The sequence below is a fragment of the Argiope bruennichi genome, chromosome 3 (genome assembly GCF_947563725.1).
Source record: "Argiope bruennichi chromosome 3, qqArgBrue1.1, whole genome shotgun sequence".
NCBI classification, from domain to species: Eukaryota; Metazoa; Arthropoda; class Arachnida; order Araneae; family Araneidae; genus Argiope; species Argiope bruennichi.
Window position 1 is genome coordinate 37,813,795 of NC_079153.1, and position 23,698 is coordinate 37,837,492.

At 27.4% G+C, this 23,698-nt stretch overlaps 1 long non-coding RNA gene across 2 annotated transcripts in view; it reads left to right on the forward strand.

Moving 5' to 3' along the window:
- Positions 1-22,358, forward strand: part of LOC129963581 (uncharacterized) — a 195,965-nt gene extending 173,607 nt beyond the window's left edge. For both annotated transcript variants that reach the window (XR_008783992.1, XR_008783991.1), the window contains one exon: positions 22,172-22,358. This is a non-coding gene — a long non-coding RNA (uncharacterized LOC129963581). The remainder of the gene's footprint in view (positions 1-22,171) is intronic.
- Positions 22,359-23,698: the final 1,340 nt, after the last annotated feature.

Sequence of the window (23,698 nt, forward strand, 5' to 3'; positions counted from 1 at the left end):
CATTTCAGCATTCAATCAATTGGTTTAATATATAATTATCTCAATTTGTTTAGAATTATAACACAAAATTAACTGTGATCATCTTTTTACAACAAATTATTTTTCTATTCTTCTTTCGTTTGTGGTGTGATTTTATAATTACGACAATTATTTCATTCAGCCCATCCCTAATTTTAATTCCTGAATTGGCAGACACTTGTATTAATGATGATAGCAGACTGTAGAGGCCCACATCGGTAATTTATACAAACAAAACACACCACCTACATGAGGAAGACAATAAATCATGGTTATTCCAGACGAACTATTCAACATCAACTAGGCACATCGTTTGAAAAGTGCTACTAACAGGATGTATGCTAAGGTAGGGGTGCTATACAAGTGCGGAAACCATGTCCTGTCCCCTGTGGTTCTCTGTCATTAGCATTAAAATATCACAAGCACCGTTGCACCAGGTATAATTATAAAAGATGTCGACTGGAAATTGCCTAAGGTGTTTCCTCTGCTACCTGAAACGGTTTTAAAAACTAAAATTGAAACATCTCTTCTTCATAATTGTTTTTTACAGAGTGGTCAGTAATTTGATAGTCAAAATAATAAAAATCTACGTTGATTCTTTTTTTTTTCTCCCGATGAATGCGTTTCTAGTATTAGATTTTCTCACTATTACTAGTTAACAGGTTTTCTGTATTTTACGAAATCATACATTTGAGCCTACTTTTTAATTTTAATTACATTTTTTCCTCTTGAATGCATGATTAATTAATACGGAAATTATTTTTTTTTCAATTTTGAAAAGATTCCGCGTGTTTACTGACATTCCTTGTTGTTAGTTTTCAGAAACTTAAACTTAGTTCTTTCTTTAAAATATTCGAACAGTATTATATAAATAAATTAAATATAGTAAATATTCGAACAATATTAACATAAAAAGACAACATTTTTAAATATAGTTTAATTCATTTTTTTTGTTTTGGAATCAATTTTTTTTTGTCAGTGTTACTATGTTTTTCCCGACTACAATGAGAGAATATTGTTATCATTTATGAACAGAAGTTGAAAAAGTGATTAAAGGAGATTAAATAACGACATAATATATGAATACAATAAAAGAATTAATAGTGATACATAGTAAGATCCCCCCCCTCATTTTATTGCACTTACTTTGCTAATGTAAATTGGCATAGCTGTCTATCTTACAGCTGATTTTTAAAACCTGTATAATATTTCAAACAGTTAAAACAATCAAAAATTGTTGCATACATGTTTTCCAATATTTATTGTGCTAAATGCAGTGCATTAGTCTTTTTAATGTAAATTATTTTTATGCATCAAATAAGACGAAATAACTACCAGTAAAAAAGGTACCTGAGTAACAGATTTTTTATCATCGAAGAGGTATATATAATGTACACAAATTAAGAGATCCTGCGTTTAATCTGTCTTCACTGCCATGCCCACTAATTTTGAAACATGTGGTTTGATGGAATTATGCAATTTGAAAATATATTCAATTATGAACTCTTGCCTTTTTTAGCGAATACTGTTTTTCCTTAGTTATTTTATGTATATCTTTTCCTGTAGTAATTATGCTTATGACCAGAACATAAACCCCATCAATTTTGCCATAAAGCTTATCGCAATTTGACTCCAGTTATTTATTAGTCCTCTTTGCAGGCATGCCTGCGTGCTTTTCTCTCATTTATACGCCCCCTCATTTACCATGGAGTTCCTGTTGAACGAAAAGGACTCTAACAGCGGATGTGGTGGTAGATATATACATTTTTTTTCTTTCTACACAATTACCGCCACTATTACTCGTTTTCTATTATGAAGAGTGAAAATTACCCATGATTATGACATTGAAAAGCTAACAAAATTGCACTCCTGTTTTATTATTGGTTTTGGCGCCAGCATTTTTCTTTTTTTATCACTCCGTTGTTGTCGTCGTTTTCGGTATTTTCTTTCTTTATTTTTTTGTATCCTTTTTTTATATATAAGCCCACATTAGACAATGGCACGTCCTCCGGTGCCTAACTAAGAAAGGATGTGCCGAGTACGTTGAATTGCTCCTATTATGTGCATCGCTGGATACTGAACCTTCGTAACTTCGTTAATGCCATTGTTTATTTGTTTGTTTCTATTTTTTTTCAACCAATTTTTTTTTCTCCTGTCTGAATTTTGACTATTTTTTGAGTGAGTCACTCATGAAAGTCTTAAATTTCTATATCCTTTGACCTTTAATCAGTATTTTTACTCATTTCAGGGTCAATCTTCCTGTCATAAAATCAGTTTTGTTATCAAAACAGATTTTATTCGGAACTTGATTTTAAAACCCGCTTTAAAGTAATAGCATTTATTTAAATTTGTGTAAACTTTGGTCGCTTTTTGAGAGAGTAATTTATGAAGATCAGATCTTAAACTTTGCATATCCTTTCGTTTTTGATCGATGTTTTTACTCACCTCTAGGTTTATCTCTTGTCTCAAAAGTAAATTTGTTTTAAAAGAACTCGACTATGGTATAAACGCATAGTGTTTTATATCTCAGTTAGTTTGCCCAACACAATATTAAGAAATCTTTTCTATGTGTAACTTTGAAATCTCCTCTGATTTGTAATTGAAACAATACATTAACCAGTTGGTTTCAAACAAATTTTACTTGATTAGGATCAAAAGATCTAAATGTATAGGTTCTTAAGAATTTATATTGTAATTACCTCCTTATAATATGAAATATTTCTCTTATACTGAGGATCATGGTTTGTTTTATACCCAAATTCTTATACATTTTTAGGTAAAAAATGCTCTAAAAGTCAGTTTGATCTGAAGCATTTGTTAAAAATTTTCTGACTAGCATTTCAAATCCCGTTTCAATTATAATTAACTAATATTATAATATTATATATATATATATATATATATATATATATATATATATATATATATATATATATATATTTAACTTTTGTGATACCTGTGAGATTCTATGGATTATGTGTGTGATCATAATAATTTCAATTTATCAGCGTTATAAAGATAAATATTTTCTGATTACTAGAACTCAGGATCTTCACACATTCAGAATTGCTTTCTATATAGAATTTGATTCTAAATACTTTCTCATACTCTCCTTTTCTTCATATCTATCTTCTTCAAACTGCATCTCTCCTATTAATGATTCCTACAAAAAAATTTTAATCAGGGAAAAACTTATCTCTTTCCGTAATATCTTCAATAGTAAAAAGTATTCTTAGGAAAGTCCACTCTCTTTAAATGATGAAAGAATGTTTTACACGCACGCACACACACACATACACATGAATATTTATTCATCTGCAATTGACAATTCAAACATTTAATGAAAGCATATATTTCTTTACATTATTTAGCTATATAATCCAGGCTGTTTATTGTCAATACAATAATATTCCGACCTGTAAAACATAGGAGATAAAAAATAATATGCAAATACAAAAAGAAATGAAATATAGTACTGCAAATGGGTATAATTTACTATCAAGTATTCTAAAATTTAAAATAAGTGCTCTTTTGTAAGCAATGATTTAATGCAATATGTGTGTGTATGTGTGTGTGCGTGTGTGTGCGTGCGTGCGTGCGTGTGTGTGTGTGTGTGTGTGTGTGTGTGTGTGTGTGTGTGTGTGTGTGTGTGTGTGTGTGTGTGTGTGTGTGTGTGTGTGTGTGTGTGTGTGTGTGTGTGTGGAGACTTTCGATTTCTTGACGTCTTTTATTGTCTCGGAGAAGCACGCATTATCTACAAGCAGCAGCGACGAGCACACGCACAACACAGAACGACGCAGTGCGAAATGAGGTAAAAGCTCTTGAACATTTTATCCCTGGTCTTATATAACAAGGGATATTGATAGAAAAAATATTTCTCCACAGTGCTTATATACAATGAGATTTCGATAGGAATTTTAACTACACGCGCAGACTAGACAAGGGAAACACAGGGATATTTTAAAAAAGAATTTGTCACATCAGCGGTATTTTGTCCCTTCACTCGGAGTGTGGGAAAGTGAGGTTTTTAGCCAATTCAGCATTTTTACAAAGCTTCTCTTGAATTAAGTAGGAATTGAATAAAAAAAATAAAAGAATATTTTAGAATGAAGTTACTATGGGCTAAATTAAGACAAAACTTTGGAAATTGATTAGAAATGAAATCAGAGTTTAAAATATCATTACATATATATATGGAATCTCTTTAGCTTAAAATTGTGTTAGCTTATCAAAATTATGACAGAAGAATCTTAATTTTTGAAAATTGCAATGATGAGATATTTACATATATAATTCGTATTGGAATACAACAAAGATATAAATATAAAACTGTATTCTGCTAGAATTTATTTTTACTTAGAATTTTTGATTTACTAGGAATTTACTGAAAATATTCGATCATCAGAATTAGTTTAGTTTTTACTTTAATAAAATTGGAGAATATAATTTCTCAATGGCTCTCAAATAGTTTTACTTGTCACGTTTATATTTTAAGTATTTCATATCAAACTTTATTTCAATAAGTAATTCTGTATCTTAAGTATAGAAATAATTTGTAAGATTACGTATTAAATCTTTGAGTATCGAGTACCTTTTTTAATGCATGCCAACATTTTCTAGATTTTGAATTTGTGGGCAAAATCGGTATTTAACATAGCAGCGCATTTTAGAAAAGTAATTATTTTTAAAGGAATTGTTACCTTTAATCGTGTCCGTGATAGCGAAAAAATTATTGAAAATTGTTCAAAAACCATCCTGCTATATATCTTAATTTATATCTCTATTAATAAAACGGAGAATGTGAGCATATGTGTCTGCATTCTGTAGACTACATCGTTTGATCTAGAAATACTAAATTCGATACATATATATACTTTGGAATTTGACAATATGAAATTCGAGGTGATTTCTATATAATTTTTATAGAAAATTTGAGTAAAATTTGGGTGCATTTTTCACCATAACTACCAAAATATTCTTTCGCAAATAATAATTTTTACACACTTTTAAAGTTGAAAAAAATTTCTTTTCGATGCTAAATTTGTAGCAGCAAATTTATTTTAGTCTATATTTTATTAACTTTAAAAAAATTTTGTAGCAATATTTTTATTGTTGACGGTAAAAGTTTTTACCTTCCAATGGTGACAATCAATCTATGAAAATTCGAAATTTTTCCATATTGAATAAGTTTCTGTTTAAAATATACTTTTAATAGAATTGTTGAATTCTATTTCAATTACAAATAACTTTTAATTTACGAATTTTAAAAAAATAATTCGCGAATTTCAAATACTTTTATATTTTTGGTCTTTTAGTTTGATGTTTTGCTTACTTATTGTAATGTACTGATTTTTTTTTATTAAAATAGAGAAATGATTTGAATAATGTTCTTATATATTAAGGGATTCATAAAATTTATTCTATATTAAATGCAAGAATTTAATGCTGAATGATTTTTCTTTCTTTCACATTTTTAAAAACATGCTTCGATTTATCAAAAATATTACTAGATTAGTTGAAGTTCAAGCATTTACTTTTTAAAACTAAACTTCAAATTTCAAATGGATTGATAGAAAATAAGAAAGGCGTATAGCGCAATGAAAATAACTCTCTCAGAATTTTAAGATAGAACAGTTTATAATTATTAAGATTTAAAAACACTTTGCTGTGTAAACCATTAAAACTAAGTTACCGATAAAAGGTTCAATTGAAATTTTATGTAATGAATAATTTTGGCAAACAAACTGGTCACCATAAACACCTGATAATATGTAATGCTTTAAGTGCTGATGTTTCCTATCTTTAAATGACAAATTACTATTTTAACACTTGAATTACCAAAACCATCATTTTGAAGGGTTTTAAATTTCAAGCTTAAAAATTTTGATATAATTTATCTATTGTTTTAGAATTTATGACGATTAATGAAATATAAGAACAATTATATATTCCTTTTCAATTTCCATTCAACCATTTTAACTTTCATAATTAGTATGACCAATACCTATTTATACCAAGACCCGTCAAAATGACGGTTTTAGCAATTTCAAAATTTATAATATTTTATGGATCATTTATGCAATGATGGACATCAAGACGTACTTACATTCATCTATACATAGCTTTTAGACATTTCCTGTAAAAATTTGAATTGCATTTTTGATATGAAATTGTATTGATTGATTCAAAGTGTTCGGCAACCGTTATAATGGGATCATTTTTTTTAATTATTATTATGATTCGGTTTAGAACTAAAAGCTCTAACTGGATATTCTATAAATACAAATACAAACTGGATTTTTTATTTATAATTAATGAATTATTATATTAAATATGGTTTTTGTTAAACTATATTCTTTTATTTACATAAACTAAGCCAGAAGTTACAATGAAAGCCTTGATGATCAAAAACCCGTCAATTTAGTGTTAAATATAACAATAAGATAATGTTATTCTGAATTTCCTATTAGTATGAGTAAATAAGAATTTCTACTACGAGTAATTCTAGCTCACTTTTTCACTGTAGAATTCCATTCATTTTGTACTACTACAAACTATCTTTCTTTGGGTTTTCTTATTGATAATTAATGAAATATTATATTAAATGCTGCTTTTGTTAAATTATATTCTTTTATTTACATAAACTGAGCCAAAAATAAAAATGAAAGCCTTGGTGTCAAAAACCCGTCAATTTGTCGGGTGTGGTAAAATCAGGTATTTATATAACATCGGTAGTTCAAGTGTTAAATATAACAATAAGATAACGTTTTTCTGAATTTCCTATTAGTATCAGTAAATAAGAGTTTCTACTACGAGCAATTCTAGACCATTTTTTCTCTGTAGAATTCTATTTATTTTGTACTATTACAAACTATTTTCTTGGGGTTTTTTTTATAATTAATGAATTATGATATTAAAAATGTTGCTTTTGTTAAACTTTATTTTTTTATTTACATAAACTTAGCCAAACATAACAATGAAAGCCTTGACGATCAAAATGATGGGTATGATAAAACTAGGTATATATTCAACACCGGTAATTCTAGTGTTAAATATAACAATAATATAACATTATTCTGAATTTCCTAATAGTATGAGTAAATAAGAGTTTCTACTAAGAGTAATTCTAGCCCATTTTTTCACTCTAGAATTCTATTCATTTTGTTCTACTACAAACTATTTTTCCTGGGTTTTTTTATTGACAATTAATGAATTATCATACGAAATGTTGCTTTTGTTAAATTATATTTTATTTTTACATAAACTAAGCTAAAAGTAACAATGAAAGCCTTGACAATCAAAATGATGGGTATTTTAAAACTAGGTATATATTCAACACCGGTAATTCTAGTGTTAAATATAACAATAATATAACATTATTTTGAATTTCCTAATAGTATGAGTAAATAAGAGTTTCTACTACGAGTAATTCTAGTCCATTTTTTCACAGTAGAACTCAATTCATTTTGTTTTTAAAGCTTTCAAATTTTGTTCTAAATGCGAATCTTTATATTCGGCGACGCAGTTCGCTTAGAAACTAATGCCCTTTTCTAGGTTATATCTGTCATCCTGGAGAACTTTAACTGTACACACACATTTGCTCTGTTATATATATTCATCCTAAAATACTTCTGCTCGTCGCGTGCAAAAAAAATTTCCACATAAATTGGCATTTCGAAATTGCTCTGCTAGGGTTATTTTTCATATATTTCTTTGAAATATTATGAGTCTGGAGGTACTAAGGACAGTTCAGTCTTCCAATAACAGCTTTTCTCGTAGATCTATAAACATGTCATGCCATCCAACAGGACGTGACCATGTGTGCGCTGCAAAAAGAATGTAAAAAACAAAATAACAATGACATCTGAAAAAGTACGACAAACTGAAAAAGTTATTCGGGAGGTCAGGAGTTTTATGTGGTAAAAAATAGATTTATTCATAGAAATTCAGTTGCTGTTTCGGTTTTATTTTTTGATGTCAGGTACTTTAATGATCGAATTACGAGTCTCAATAGCTATTCGTCCTTGTGTCTGTTGGATACGCCTATCATATACGTATGAAATACTTGTATGATCATCATGAAATACATCCTTTTTTGAAGTGATGGACGATAGAGGTAATTGAACCGCACTTCAATGCTAATACATTTTTCCAAAGCAAAGTGGAAAGCTAAAAAATTTGCAAAAAAAAAAAAAAAATCTTTTATTAAATAGTCACTGAAGCCATTTTTTTTTAAAATTCCGAAATGGAAGAGATAAATAGCATTACTCGAATATTGCATCTTTATATGAAAGTCTTTCTTATTTACATTAATTTTATAAAGGATTACATTCAGAGAAATAGCTCTAAATGCCATATTGGTATATATAAATTTATGAGCTTCAGATGCAATTAATTGTGTGGAATATAAAACTTGATTTTAATAATTTAATTGAAGTTTCAGTGTTAATTTATATCCAAAATTATCTATTAATTTTTGTTATTCAAATACATTTTTCCATAATATCAACTATGAGAATTGTTACATGTTTCAAATATTAGTTCTATTTCATGAGCGTTATCAAAGTTGGTGTCGTGCATGGAAAAAAATTAAAACAAAACTGATAACTTGAAGAAACTTATACACACATCAGATAATTTAACGTTCGGTTATAAATCCATATTAAAGCTGATAATTATAAGTAAAATTTATATACATCATTTTGTTAAAATTATCAAAATTTTTATTAGAAATTTTATTGAATTTTTTTGTGCTATTGGAACGCAGTGAAAAAAATATTATAAGCTAAAACTTCAAATAGCTTTTTATAACAATTTATATTTGCGAGATTTTTTACTAATTATGCTAGGTATTTCCTCTCTGAGCCGTCTCGTAATACGAGGCTTAATAATTTAATTAATCTTGCGATATTTTCTTCTTGATCGGTTACGAAACAAAAACAAAAACAAAAAATTAAAGAGAAACCCTAAAATACTGAAATCCTTAGTGCTTTTGACAAGTCTCTTTGTATGCTTGCATGAAAACTAAGAAAGCTCTTACGATTCCTTTGTAAAAACTTCTCGATGCTTATTTTCAGCTTTCTAGATTTATGAATTTGCAAGCAGTTATTATGATCATATTTAACGTGCATTAGTTACTTATTAAAATTATATTTGCTGAAATTTACAGCTCGAAAAATAACTAAATAAAAGCTTCAGTATGCTATTTCTTGATAAATATTTATATAAATAGACAGATAATTAAAAGAAACATTAGCGCAAAATGTTTTGCAATATTCTTACAATGTCTATAGCACTTTGTGCAGATAATGACAAACAACATGGCTGCGATATCATACAACATTTTGTATTAATGAAAGCCATTCAGTTTATACATAAACATTATTTTTTATCCTATTGAATTCGCCTCCGCCAAAAAGAATTAATAAATCAGCTAAAAGTTAATTTTATGTTTCTTTTCCCCATATATTTCAAATGAATAAAGCATCAGAAAATGTATTGCAACAGTTCTTTCCGAAGCCACTTATTATAGCAATAATTTATAATTTTTTATTACCTTTCTTTTTGTAGCAACTTAAGTCACAAAGACAGAAACTAATACTACATTATAATTTTAAATCCTCAAGTTCATTAATCACGGACTCTTATATAGTAGAAAATTTGATAATGTCATCATTTTCATAATATTTTATATCCCAGGATGTTAGAGTAAAACTTAACAACCCATGGTTAAATTCGCTATACACTCATAAAATCACACGAGCTTTTAATTATCTAAATATCTGCGAATCAGGATTCATTTCAGTAAGTGTTGTTTAAAATACCTTTTCATTAAAACGCCTAGTCTCAAATGGTTGGTCAACTGAATAATTAGCGAAGAAATCATCACACTGGTGTTTGACGTAAAAAAAAAAAGTAATTACCTAATGAAAGTCAGAGAAGCTTAAAATTAAAGGTATCTTCTTCATCATGGAAGTAGTCTCTAAAAAAAGAAAAGGGAAAAAAGGAGAAAAGCAAAAAAAAAAAAAAGAAAAGAAAGGAAAATGAGTGCGCGGTATGTTGTAATGGCAACAGCCCCCAATGCATTACTGTCATATTGTTTCTCGTTTTGCGAGGTATTGAGGCAAACATTCATCATAGCTTCTGATATCTTTAATTTCATTAAGGCACCTGTGGGTCAGCTATTATAAATCATTGTACTGTACCCTGTCATTACTGGACAAGGACAACCCGAGGGTAGAAAGAGAACATTTTTTTCGGTCCAGCCGTATCGTTTTTTTATTGTTTATTTCCAAAATGAAAGGAAGGAAAAAAAATATCATTCCATAATACACCATAGCAATTCCATATAGTTTTATATATATATATATATCTTTTCGTTGCCACTTTTCTTAATGGTTCGATGCACGACTGACTTTCATTATTAGTAATTGCACATGTGATGAATGTCAGCTGAATGTGCCCTCCATTGGTTTAGATCAGGCGAAAGAATGTTATAAACTGAGAAAGTACCAGTCCTTTGAGCATGATCAGTGGTATCAATAATTTTCTTCGATTCACAGAAACTGAAGTGGCTCATTCATTAATTAATTCATAAATGTTTTTCTTACTTTAAAATACTGAAAAAAAGATGTGTGTTTTTTAAAGGTTGTTCAATATAGGCTTAGCTATCTTCTGCTAAAAAAAATCACCACGTTTTATTTTCATTCATGTTAAGCCTAATTATCATATTCCATCATCAGACATATATATTGCTTGTGATTTTTATTCGCTTTAAACAAAACACGAACTAACTAATAAATGAATTGTTACGAAATAACTATACTGGCTTGCAATCACGATTTTGTTTGATTCCCAGCCATTATTTGCTAGTTTTTTTCTCCCTTGCTGAATATTTACTGCTTGCAGTTCGGACAATTTTAAGAAAAAGAGGCAGATATATGGTGCAATTTAATTATCACTGATTAATAAGCAATATAGTTAGAGAATCAGTAAAATAATTAGTGTATTATTTGCAAATTAAGTTAAAATTATATAGACTATTGAAATAATTCCATTTTCGCAAAAATATGAATATGTTATGTCTATCTGGATCTATAAAAATGTATTATTTTCAGTTTAATAAATTCTTTAATTAACATCATTAATTTCTTTAGAATATATATTTTTATTATCTCCAAATGACTTATGGAAAGTTTTAAAAATAATTTATTAATGACTCATTAGCAATTTTTATGGTTCACTTATAACTTCTTTAATTAAAGATGGCTTTATTCGTCGAAATTATAGTTACTCCAAAGTATTTAATTTCTACGAATAATTTTATATTTTTAGAAAATCGGATGAATATTTGCTTACAATCAAAATGAAATAAAACTTGTGTTAGCATCATAAAAAGTAATGTAGACCGTTGTAATTCATATCTTAGTCGATGCTTATGTAAAAATTCAAAGTTTTAGACGAATTTAAATTTATTGAAAGCACTTGCAAAATTTGATTGAAAAAAATAAACTATTTTATGAATAGTAACAGATAAGATGAAATTTATTCAAACGAAAAATATCGTTGCACTGAAAAAAAAGGCACATGTTTTTTTCTATTGGCATTTTTCAGTCAAAATTTTTTTCAGTTTTTGCTTCCTTCAGCAAAATAATTATTATAATTACAAGCTTGGCTTGTGGTGGAATTTATAAATAAATTATAAAACGAAAACGTAAAAAAGCGATTAAGAATCAAGATCTCAGATTCTCAACAAGCAATATTCTATACCTGAATACTTATTCCATTTAAAATTGCAATAATGGCAGCCAATTTTAATAATTTAGTTATATTTTTATTGTAACAAAATAAAAAACAAAGCCTAATAAATTCTGCTTATAGCAAATTAAAATATATAAATGGTATAATATTATCAAGACATAAATTCGCACACTTTGTTGATCGCCAACAAAATTTCTAGCTTCTAAATCACTTATGATCGCAGTTCTATAAATATATTATTTGATATAATCATCAATGAATTAAAAGATAACGAAATAACCAAAGAATAGTTTGCTATCGCTAATGATGACACTTTAGTAGAAATATCAATTACTGCAGTTATTAATAGGCAGTGAACTAACTGGCACTTGTTTAAAATGCCAGTCATTTGCATTTTACACATCATATAGAATGGCATATTTAAAATGTTATTTTTGTATTCTTGCCAACTCAATCTGATTTGTTTGAAATAAATCAGATACGTGCGAGTTTTTCTTTTATTTTTATTCATTCAAAGAGAACCACTTCAAATTCGTATAAACGAATGCAGTGTTCGTTGCCATAACCCGTCGTGAATACTTATTGTGGCTGCTCATGTATAAAAACAATTCATCTTTTACTTATTTGTGTTTCAAATTAAATCTTGTGTCAGCTAGAACAAAGTGCTATTGACATGCATGATGAAAAACATCTGCCTTGCAAAAGAAGTTCTAATCAGTTATTTTAAAATCGATAAATAAACAATTCCTGCAGAGCGTATATAAGTTCTTGATAAAATAAAAAATTTCAATTCCTTCCCAATTTTTTCTTTTGTATTTATTATTTTATTTTTGCTTTATTAAATTCACCAAGGCTATAATGTATTAAAGCATCAGAATGATTAAACTTTCATTTAATTTTTTAAGTAATAATTATCTAAGGGGAGATAATTATCTATTCTACATTACTTTATTTTTGATTAAAATCTATTTTACTTTGGGTTAAACTACTTTATTTTACTTTGTGTCAAACTATTTTATTTTACTTTGGGTTAAATTATTTTATTTTATTTTGGATTAAATTAATTTTGATTTTAAGAATTTCAATCACCATTTATTTAATATATTCCTAATTTCAGTTATTTATTGTTCGACATTGAATTATTTATTGATATTTTATGAATTACAATGATTATTTATGAATTTTATATTAGAAATTATTTTTAAAATTTGATCTTAAAAATTTCATTTGCCATTTATTTAATATTTTATTTATATTCCTAATTTTCGTTATTGTTAGGTATCGTATTATTTATTGATATTTTATGAATTACAATGATTATTTAGGAATTTCATATTTGATATAATTATTTATAATTCTTTGTGGTTTTCATTTTATACATACACTAGCCGCCTTTGGCGACCAGCGGGTTCGCCAATCTTAATGTTCGTTAAAATTTTAATAATTAAATATTTTATGCAATTTCTACTTTAATAGCTTCTTCATCAAAATATTTTAAAACTTCAAATTTTGATTATCATATAATTCATTCATAATATCATAAAGGCCTTCAGTCATAACGTAATATGTATCTCTCTCATTTTCTGTTAGCACCCGTAGAATTTATGCTTTAAATTAAAGTGGAAAGAATTTATCTTCAATTAATATAATAATATTTTTTACTGAAACAAAGCATTTTTTTATAACCTGATTACTGAAAATAGAGTCACTCAGCGTTTAAATTTTATGGGCACTAAAGAATATCTTTTTAAATTTATGTAATATCTCAAGAGTTGGTCAACAAAATTTTCTTAGATTCATTATGAGCAGATCGATTAATTAACAATGTTTAAATTTAAATGCATCAAACATTAAGAAAATAAAACGAATCGTTTAAAATAAACGGTTGAAAACGGTAGAATTTATGCTTTAAATTAAAGTGGAAAGAATTTATCTTCAATTAATATAATAATATTTTTTACTGAAACAAAGCATTTTTTTATAATCTGATTACTGAAAATAGAGTCACTCAGCGTTTAAACTTTATGGGCACTAAAGAATATCTTTTTTAATTTATGTAATATCTCAAGAGTTGGTCAACAAAATTTTCTTAGATTCATTATGAGCAGATCAATTAATTAACAATGTTTAAATTTAAATGCATCAAACACTAAGAAAATAAAACGAATCGTTTAAAATAAACGGTTGAAAACAGGTTTTAAAAAAAACTACTTAAAAAACGATGTACTTAAAACTATAAGCATATACAAAAAATATATAACTAACATAAATACAATTTACTTACAAAAGCATGCAACTAACCCAAAAATAATTGAAATCATCCATTGATAACGTTGTCATGGCAACAGTCAGAACAGAATGCGCATGCGTGAATTTTCTTCGCCGGTTACGTAACGCAAATACGTGATTTTTTCTACGCCAGTTGGGGTAACGCTATGCGGATTAGAAATTTTTAATTTCCTTTATTCTGTTTTATTTTAATTCAAAAGTACTTCAGAATGAATCTGAAAGATTGGTTCATTAACAATGTTTAATTTTAAATGCATCAAACATTAAGAAAATAAACAGAACCGATTGAAATAATCCGGCGAAAAATTTTAACCCTAGCCTCATTACTGTTGGGAGAAAAAAAAACTGAAGCCTTTCTCGTTTGGCGCTGGGGATAATGGAAGATTTTTTTGGCGGAAAAGTTGGCGGTGGGGAAAATGGAAGATTTTTTGGCGGGAAAGTTAGTTTTTAATTAATAATTAAAATTCTAATTAAAATTTTGAAAAAAGAAACCCCAGGTGCACATTCCCAACCTCCAAGGTATACATGTACCAAATTTGGTAGCTGTATGTCAAACGGTCTGGCCTGTAGAGCGCCAACACACACACACACACACACACACATTGAGCTTTATTATAAGTATAGATATAGATTAAGAAATCATAAATTTTAAAATAATTCCTATTTTTATACCTCTCATCCAGTAGAAAAGATTTAATATCATATTAGTATCATTTTATTATTAGTAATTATCCATGCGCTACTCATATTGAGTATATGAGTTAATAATCAATATGAGTTGATATTGATATCTCATGATAATCAATTTTATTAGCTTCTTTAATGTAACTGAAATATATCAAACCTACATACAAATAATATATCAATATAAAATAATAAAAAATTTAATTTGAATTCATATTGCCGAATTATTAATTAAAATTCCTTTCTTATATTTTGCTTATAATTTTAGTTTGTCATCATAATCATGGCAAAACAAGAAATTTACCTCCAATGTTTTGTTTTTTTAATCAAGAGAACTATTTTCAGAATCTCCACACATTTAAATCGCAATATATTTTAAATAATGAAGACTTCAGCAACTGACATTTTGTTTATTACCTTATTTTGAATAAGTGCTTTTGCGCTTTATTTTCTGCTAAAATAATTTGCATATTAATTCATTGGATTGGCTTTGGCTATTTATTTTCAACTGTAAATGCAATTTAATGTTTTAATTAATACTCATGTTATTTTATTTGAAGTCAATACATTTTTTTAAGCAATCATAAACTTGTTTTTCTTTAAAAATTTCGTCGAATCCAGTGTGAATTAAAAACCGAAATTTTACTTTTTAAATTCATTTATACATTTTCAATTCTTAAACCGCTATTGACCAATGTGAGACAATTTTTTTAAAAAAGCTTAAATCAAAATGAGAAATGGTAAATTTTATTTCCTTTGGAACGATAATAAATGCACCTACGAACAATTGCATAGATGAAACAGAACATGAAAGTGCTTTTGCAGGGGTAATAAATATGCAGTGGCTCTATTCTTCCGTGCATACTACGCACGGCAATCATCAATTTCATTTTCAACTTGAGAATGGTCCGTTTCGTTTCTTCAATTAACTGTTTATGGCAAATAGCGTGCGGATGGCCTCCTTAGTTAATGCAACAAATTACAATGGTCCCTTTGTGGCGGATTGCCGCATGAAATGAAGAGGGGGGGGGGCAGTCCAGGAAACCATCAGCAGCACCTAGAAGGTTGGAGGGGGGTGGGAAGGAAATGAACTGATATAGCTAAAAATGGACCCTTCAAAGAATGGGCCTTCAAGTGGCAAACTAACACTGCGTGCTGAAAAAACATTAATTACACGTATATAGCCAAACCAAGACCTTATTGTATAAAACTATATAAAAAATGTATCTTAATATACCGTGTTGGTGGAATTGTTTCTTTTTTTTTTTTCTGTCCTCCCATCCTGTTTTCGAAATGATATCCATTACCATACTATTGTGATTAAGCTGGACGAAACTTTAGGCAAAATGCTGTAAGTGGCCACATTATTGGGTCACGCTACATATTGGGAGTTAGGAGGAGCCTCCCCCCCCCTTGCTCTTCATTATTGTTTATAGATTTTTTTTCTTTTTTTTTTTCTTTTTCAATATCTTTCTTTTATGGTTCAGTTTTAGTGTGCATGGAGATGTCATCTGAGTGGCAGTATTAGATATCGGTTGGATATAAAATAAATTTTTATGGAATGGTATCAATTTCTATGTAATCTCATTGTAAATTCATTGAATTGTTTAGTATTGGTTGATTTTGGAAATTTTATCATAGAATTTTCATAATCATATTCCGAACTTTTTTTGTCTATGTGCATTTCTATAAGTTTTGAATTCAGAATTCGTGATATATTTCATTGCTGTGGCAATTAATATATCTTTGTTTTTTACCCCACTTCCCCATTTGTTTATTTATTTTATATTATTCGTCATGAATGTTCTGAGAATTAACAGATTTTGGCAGAATAAAACCTGGATATTTCATAAGTTATATTAATAATTTTGTAAATCTAAATGCGAGAGTCATTTTTGAATATTCGTCAATCTTCTCCAAATTTAGATTCTGTCTTTAGACTGTATCATACTATGCAGCATTCTTGTTCTTTGCATATATTTTCTGTTTGCATTTTTTGCGAACAACATTTGTATCTATGTGTATTTGTATAAGTTTTGAACTCAGAATCTGTAATATATCTTATTGTGCTGGCAAGTATTATATCTGCTACTTGCCCCCTCCTCCCAATTTGTTTATTTCTTTTTCATATTATTAAGGTGTATGTACACACTTGAAACTTCGAAAATCGTTCAATATATATATATATATATATATATATATATATATATATATATATATATATATATATATATATATATATATATATATATATATATATATATATATATATATATATATATATATATATATATATATATATTATTGCTTAATAATGTTCTCTGATCCTTTAGCTTTCAAACGATACCAAGATGTTGTCAATATTCGAAATATTTCTTTGAGGAGTTTTCATTAAAAACTACTCTGGTTACGGTGTTTTTTAAAACTCATTTTATGAAGAATGATATTTTTCCACTATGTTACTTCATTCAAACCATCATAACTCAACAAGAAATATAACATAACTCAACAACCAAATACAGTTATTTATATATCAAAATAATCTGTATGAAATAGCGGATGTTTTGTGCCTCCATCAAAATTATATTTATAGAAATAAATTTTTAATAGCTGTTTAAAAGTTAAAATTACAGAAAAAATCTCGCTTTTTCTATTCATCGTTGATGAAAAAAATTGTTTAAAAAAACTATACATTTTTATAACTTATTTGAGGCAGACAACATGAAGACTAATATTAGGCATCATTTCCAACTAGAATTGTGTGTCTGTACAAATTAGAATTTAAGATATCATGTTTCAAAAAATAGGCTTATTATCTCATTAAATATTATTTAATTAATTAATAATTAGTGTAACATGGTTTTTTTCTCACTAAAATGAGTTTAAACATATATTAATAACCTACTGTGAAAAAACTGGATTTTTAAAGTTAAAATTTAAAAAAAAATCTTCAAGTGTGTACGTACACCTTAATCGTTAATGTTTTTGGAATTTTAAATTTAAAATGAATAAAATTTGGATATTTTATGTCATATTATTATTTTTTCTTAATCTAAATGAGAGAGTTGTTTCCGAATATTCGCCAATCTTCTTCAAACTTAGATTCCTTCTGGTAGACTGTGTCATACTATGCACCATTCTTGATATTTGCATATTTTTTTCTGTTTGCATCTTTTGAATATCATTTTCTATTAAAGAGAATTTTTGATTAATTTGATAATTGAAACAAAAATCTACTAAAAAATTATGTCTTGCGTTTTCATTTATAAGTTTTCAGCGAGAAGTCTGAATATTGTATACACTTTGCCCATATAAATTATAGCCAGCATGAATGTAGAAATCAAAACAAAGAAAGGAAGAATCAATTTATGTAACTCTCTTTGTTGGAAAATGTTTTTTTTTAATGATTATCATTGCAATTCCAAAACAAAAATTCTTGAATTGAAATTTTTTATTATTTATAATATTATTGTGGGAAAAAAAATTTGCCATTTATAAAGTTTTAGCATTGTTTAATTATGTAACATTTTTTTAAAGTGTAAATAATTATTTGATACAATTTGTTAAGATTAGTTATACCATTTGTCCTAAATATTATTAATGTTGTTTTTTAAAAAATAAAGAAGAAAAAAAAAAAAGACGTAACACATTTCAAAAATCAAAAACGGAAAATTATAGTAACTGCATACATTTCACTGTTGTGTGTGAAAATAATTCATTATCATATTATGGCAAATTATTCTTTCTGTTAGATTTTTTCAAACAGAGATAATAAGTTAATTTTGTTGAATGAAAAATGAAAATTTTTATTATAATTCTCAACGAGCAAAGTCAGTAAGTCTCATATTTATGCCTGAATTCAAGGTCATCCTGAAGTACTTGTGCATTTTGATTTGGATTTCAACAACCCTCTGCTTACTAATGGTTTCATTTATTTTAACATTTTTATTTTATTTCTGGCACGCAATGTTTCGAAATTACACTATCCATTATCGTATTTAACTTTGAATTGTCGATGCAAGGCAATTCGATGATTCTATCTGTGATTATTGATATTTTTTAAAGGGGGGGAAAAAAACGTTAACATAAAAATTTTAATATCTTAACTTATAAAGCAATATATATATATATATATGAGTTAAAGTTCTGTCTAGCTTATTCATCTCTTGTCTAAGGCTTAAAAAACGAAACCATTCATGCAAGTTTTGCCTTTAAAAAGCAAATAAAAAAAACATGGGGCGCACCCTAGGGGGTAAGCATTAAGGTTAGGCTCTTTGAGCATTTTCCATCTCAGCAGATTGAATATAAAGAACCGACAATAAATGTTAGGACATGTTAGGATGTCATTAGGAGTGATTTAATGATGGATAATTGGCAGAATAATTGGCCATAGTGATGTTTTTACTTGTATGAGCGATCCAAATAACTTTTACTTGGTCCTGACAAGCACTTTTATTGACGAGTAGTAGTTCAATACGTCTTATCAAAAGCAACATCTAAGTCCTGGCAAATGTAGTTTACCAGCGATATCCTGCCTTTGGCCATTTTTAATGGATTTTTGGTAATGATTCCAACCGAATCTGCTTGTTCTCGAGATTTAAATTTCTATTTTCTTTTCCCTTTCTTTCTTCTGTGACGAATGTCTGACAGTTGATGGACAAGCATCCGTCCTTCAACGTCGAGGTAAAAGTTTGATAATGAATATCGGATGTGTTATGTCTCGTTTTCTTTTGTTCTTGCCATTTCTTTTGTTGCATGTCTGGAACTGGAGAGGTGATCTGCACTTATGTTGTTGAGATAAGAATAAGCTGCTGTAATATTTCACTACTATTAATGGTACCGTAAATATCTGATATTGGTTAAAGTATTCTTGAAAGATTTGGATACGTAACGTTTTTGAATAATTGATAAATGAATGGTTACTTATCCAAAAATTTGTAAGCCCTTTGTTTGAAAGTCAACCATTCAAAAGATGCCTTTGTTATTTACATGAAGAAGTTTTTTTTATGTCTAGAAATATCGTTATTTATGTAATAGTCACATTTCGTGATTTTTGTTTTCTTGTTTTTTTCTTCTAAGAATTTATACATCGTCAACTTGAAAACTAAATAATTTATCATTTGCAAAAACTGATAATTTATACTCACATTGTCATTTACTCAGTTTTTAAATAGACAAATTGAAAAATTCATGTTTTCCAACTCGATGATGAAAAAAATTGTAAACAGATATAAAATAAGTTGAAAATAATAAAAATAGTTGAAATGAAAACTCATTAATGCAAGAAAATACTTGAGAAATATTTAAATTAAGGAATAAAAGGAAATGTCAAATAAAACTATAGCTAAATATGCAGAATATTGAAAATTTGAACCTTCGCAATTTTTACAATATTTGTACATATAGAAAGCGTAGATTTGAATTAAATAACTCGCAAAGTACAATATTATCTAATAAGTATAATGATAAAACGTCACAATTTTTGTTACAAAAATAATAGGATTGAAATAATTAACTTTTGAACAAATGATTCAGATCAAAAGAAGAGAATGTGATAAAATATTTGACGATTCATGGCAAAAAATATGACTTTCAAAAAATTCTCAAGGTCATAGTGCGTGGCAATAGCCTTTTTTGAAACATTTTGATTTACATAAAATATTTTCTCTGTGCATCTAACTATTTGATGGTATTATAAATGTACTTCTAATGATAAAAAAAAAAAAACTGATTATTTACGATTACATCCGTATTGTAGATGATACACCCCCTACAAAATGCCCCCTATTCACGGATATGGGTAAGTAGGTTCCTAAGATGTCCCACTGTCCCACATTGAACATTCTTAAAAAAATGTAAGTCAAGGTTACAAAACGTGGGAAAACTTTCGCTAACGGCTTAAGGATGTCTAAAAAAATATCCATCCCCCCTTTTTTCACTACTTTTTATAACTGCCTACACAGGGACAGGGCACCTTTCACTTCTTAGTATCGCAACGTGTGAAACGAGTAGGTTTTATTTAGTTTCTTACTGGAAGGGGGGTGCAGAGGTCCCAGTAGTATTTTTTTTCTATGTGTGTGACGGCAGAACTTTCACTGCTCCGCATTTAGAGGGGTATGAAAACTTCTCCTTTGCCCCCTCTCCCTTTTTCACTCGTCCCCTTCCCACTCTGAAGAACGTCTTGAAGAAAAAATGCACGTTTAATAGTGTAAGACGTTTCCATCCTTTCAGAATGTTAGTTACGCTAGAATGTATTTGTGGTGTTTTTTTTTTCCTCCCTCCCTTAACCCCACTGCCCTATTTCTGGAGAAACTTCTGTTTACATTTTTTTTTTTCTCAAGTCACGTAGCCAAGGGGTTGATTTGGTACAAAGGTTAAAAGTTTGTTCTTAAATATAAGATTACTTTGCCATAGAAAACTTAAAGAATTTTCAAAAGATGTCATTGCGTCTATTTTTTTATTATTATTTCTTCATTTTTAATTTCTTTTAAAACTGAACACAGTTTCTACATTACCATTTTCTCACAGTCAAGTACTCTTTTATTGAGTTGTAGTACATCATCATCTTTTCCAATGGAAATTCAGTATTTCATATCAAAATATTTGTAAAAATATTAATATGTGTGTGCCCTATTTTTAAGGATGTGATTTTTGCAACATAGGCAATTTCTTACCTTTCTTTTGTTCTTTCTTTATTTTTTTTTCCAAATTTTTTCTTGTTTATTTTCCTTCCCCCCCCCCCATGAACTGATATTCACATTCTGCGAATTATTCCGTTTTTAACAGGTTCAAAACATTTCATTTTTATTACAAAGTACCTGTTAGATAATTACCGTGGTGAAATCATTCCGGAATATATGATTTCTATTAATTATACTATCATTTAAAAACTTTTAATAAGTTAAATGTATTAAGTAAAAGATATTATATAGCAGTTATTTTAATATTTAGTCATTTTTTTAATTATATAGTGTTTCCCTTTCTTTAATGTCTTTTTTTTTAAGCTGAAACCCCAAATAAATTCTAAAATAAATCAATGAGCTTTAGTGGACGTTATATAAGGTGTTATTACAAAAGTTTATATTTGTACTTTATAATAAATTTTCTATTTTGTTTTATTTTTATCTGAAATAACTTGCTTGTTTTTTTTTTTTTTTGTTTTTTTTTTACAATTGAAATAAATTGGAATATTTGCTATCGATATCAGCGTTTTAAATCATTATCATTTGCTACCATACCATTTGCTTGTAATTTAACCACAACCAGTTGTTATTTAACCTGAAAATCATCGCCAAAATGTAATTTCTAATTCTTATAGATCTTGCTATCATTAGTGAATTTAATATATACTTTTATAATTAATTTGAAAAATATACAGAAAAAATTTATGAAATTATATAATTTTCTTTTTCTATTTTAGATGCATATTGCCACTGAAGGAAGATATTCTGCTGACAACAATAGATTGATGACCTTGCCTTATCATAAAACCGGAACAAAGACATTCGTAATGAAACAGTATTAACAGAACATGTTTCTTCCTGTTGTATTTTAATGAAAATGCTAGGTACACTAAAATAAATGAAGTTACCATTCGGCGCTTAAAATATGAGTTCTGTATTTTTTAGTAAAAATATATAACTTGATCTCTCTCAATCCCACAGATATTTGAAGGGGGAAAATAATATGTTTCATACAAATTTAAGTATTATATTTTATTCCGTACGGTATAAATGTAAATATATTTAGAAAGAAAGTTTCGATTTTTTTAATTATTATTATCTCGATTTTTTTTTAATTATTATTTTTGTGGAAAATAGTTATTCAAAATTTGTGATATAAGTACTTGTATTTATGACATTCAAAAAAATTGTATATAATAATTTTATGGAATGTTAATCTGAATAGAATTTAAAATCAGTACCTCGAGTAGAATTAGTATCTTTTAACTTTTATTATTACTGACAGTAGTTATTCAAAACTAGAGACATAAATACTTGTATTTATGCCATTAAAAAAATTGAATATATTAATTTTATGCAATGTTAATCTCAGTAAAATTTAGAATTAGTACCTTGAGTATATTAAGTATCAACCCTTCCAGCGATATTTCTGTGAATAATGAAGGAATGAATAGAAATTCTGCTTGTGCATTTTTTTTTTGCTCATTTTTTTTTTTATTAATCCATTTTTTTACGATATATCAGTCAGATCCTTGAAAGGAACTTGATTTGAAATGAAATCCTTTTATTAATTTTTGTCCTTTTGAAAAATGAAATTTCCTCTTTTTATTCACCTATAAGCTTAAACATGAATGAATATTAGAAAAATGACTTAGTTATCTTTCTTTGAGACCGTAAGATTAGTAATTTTATATTCCTACCTATGATTTTATGGAATCACTAACTATTTCATATAGTTTTAGTCATGATTTTTTCTTTTTGCCCTCAGGCATCTTTCATTATGTATAATTAATATAAATATTTCTCAAAATGAAGAATTATAAATACATCAAACATATAATTGTTTTTTTAACACGCAATATTTTTTTAATCATGTACAAGAAATTTAGAAGCAAATGTGTTTTTCTTAAATGCTTTTTTCCTCTTTTTTAATTAATAATAGTAATAATTTGTTAATAGATTAATTTTTAATGATTTCATTTTATTAATAATTTTTTAAAAAATTAATACTAGATTGACTTTTTGAAGTAAGGTACTAAGATTTTTTTTTTTATAAATGTGATATAGACATCTAATAAGCAATGTCAATCTTTTTACATACATGATTTTAATTTTATTTATTTATTCTTATTTTTATTATTATTTATTATTATTTTTGTTCGTATTATTATGAGCTTTGTATATGTTATTTATATGAAATGAAAAATAAATGTAAAATGCATTATTTATTTCTCTAATTTCTTAAAAAAACGTGACAAGTACCA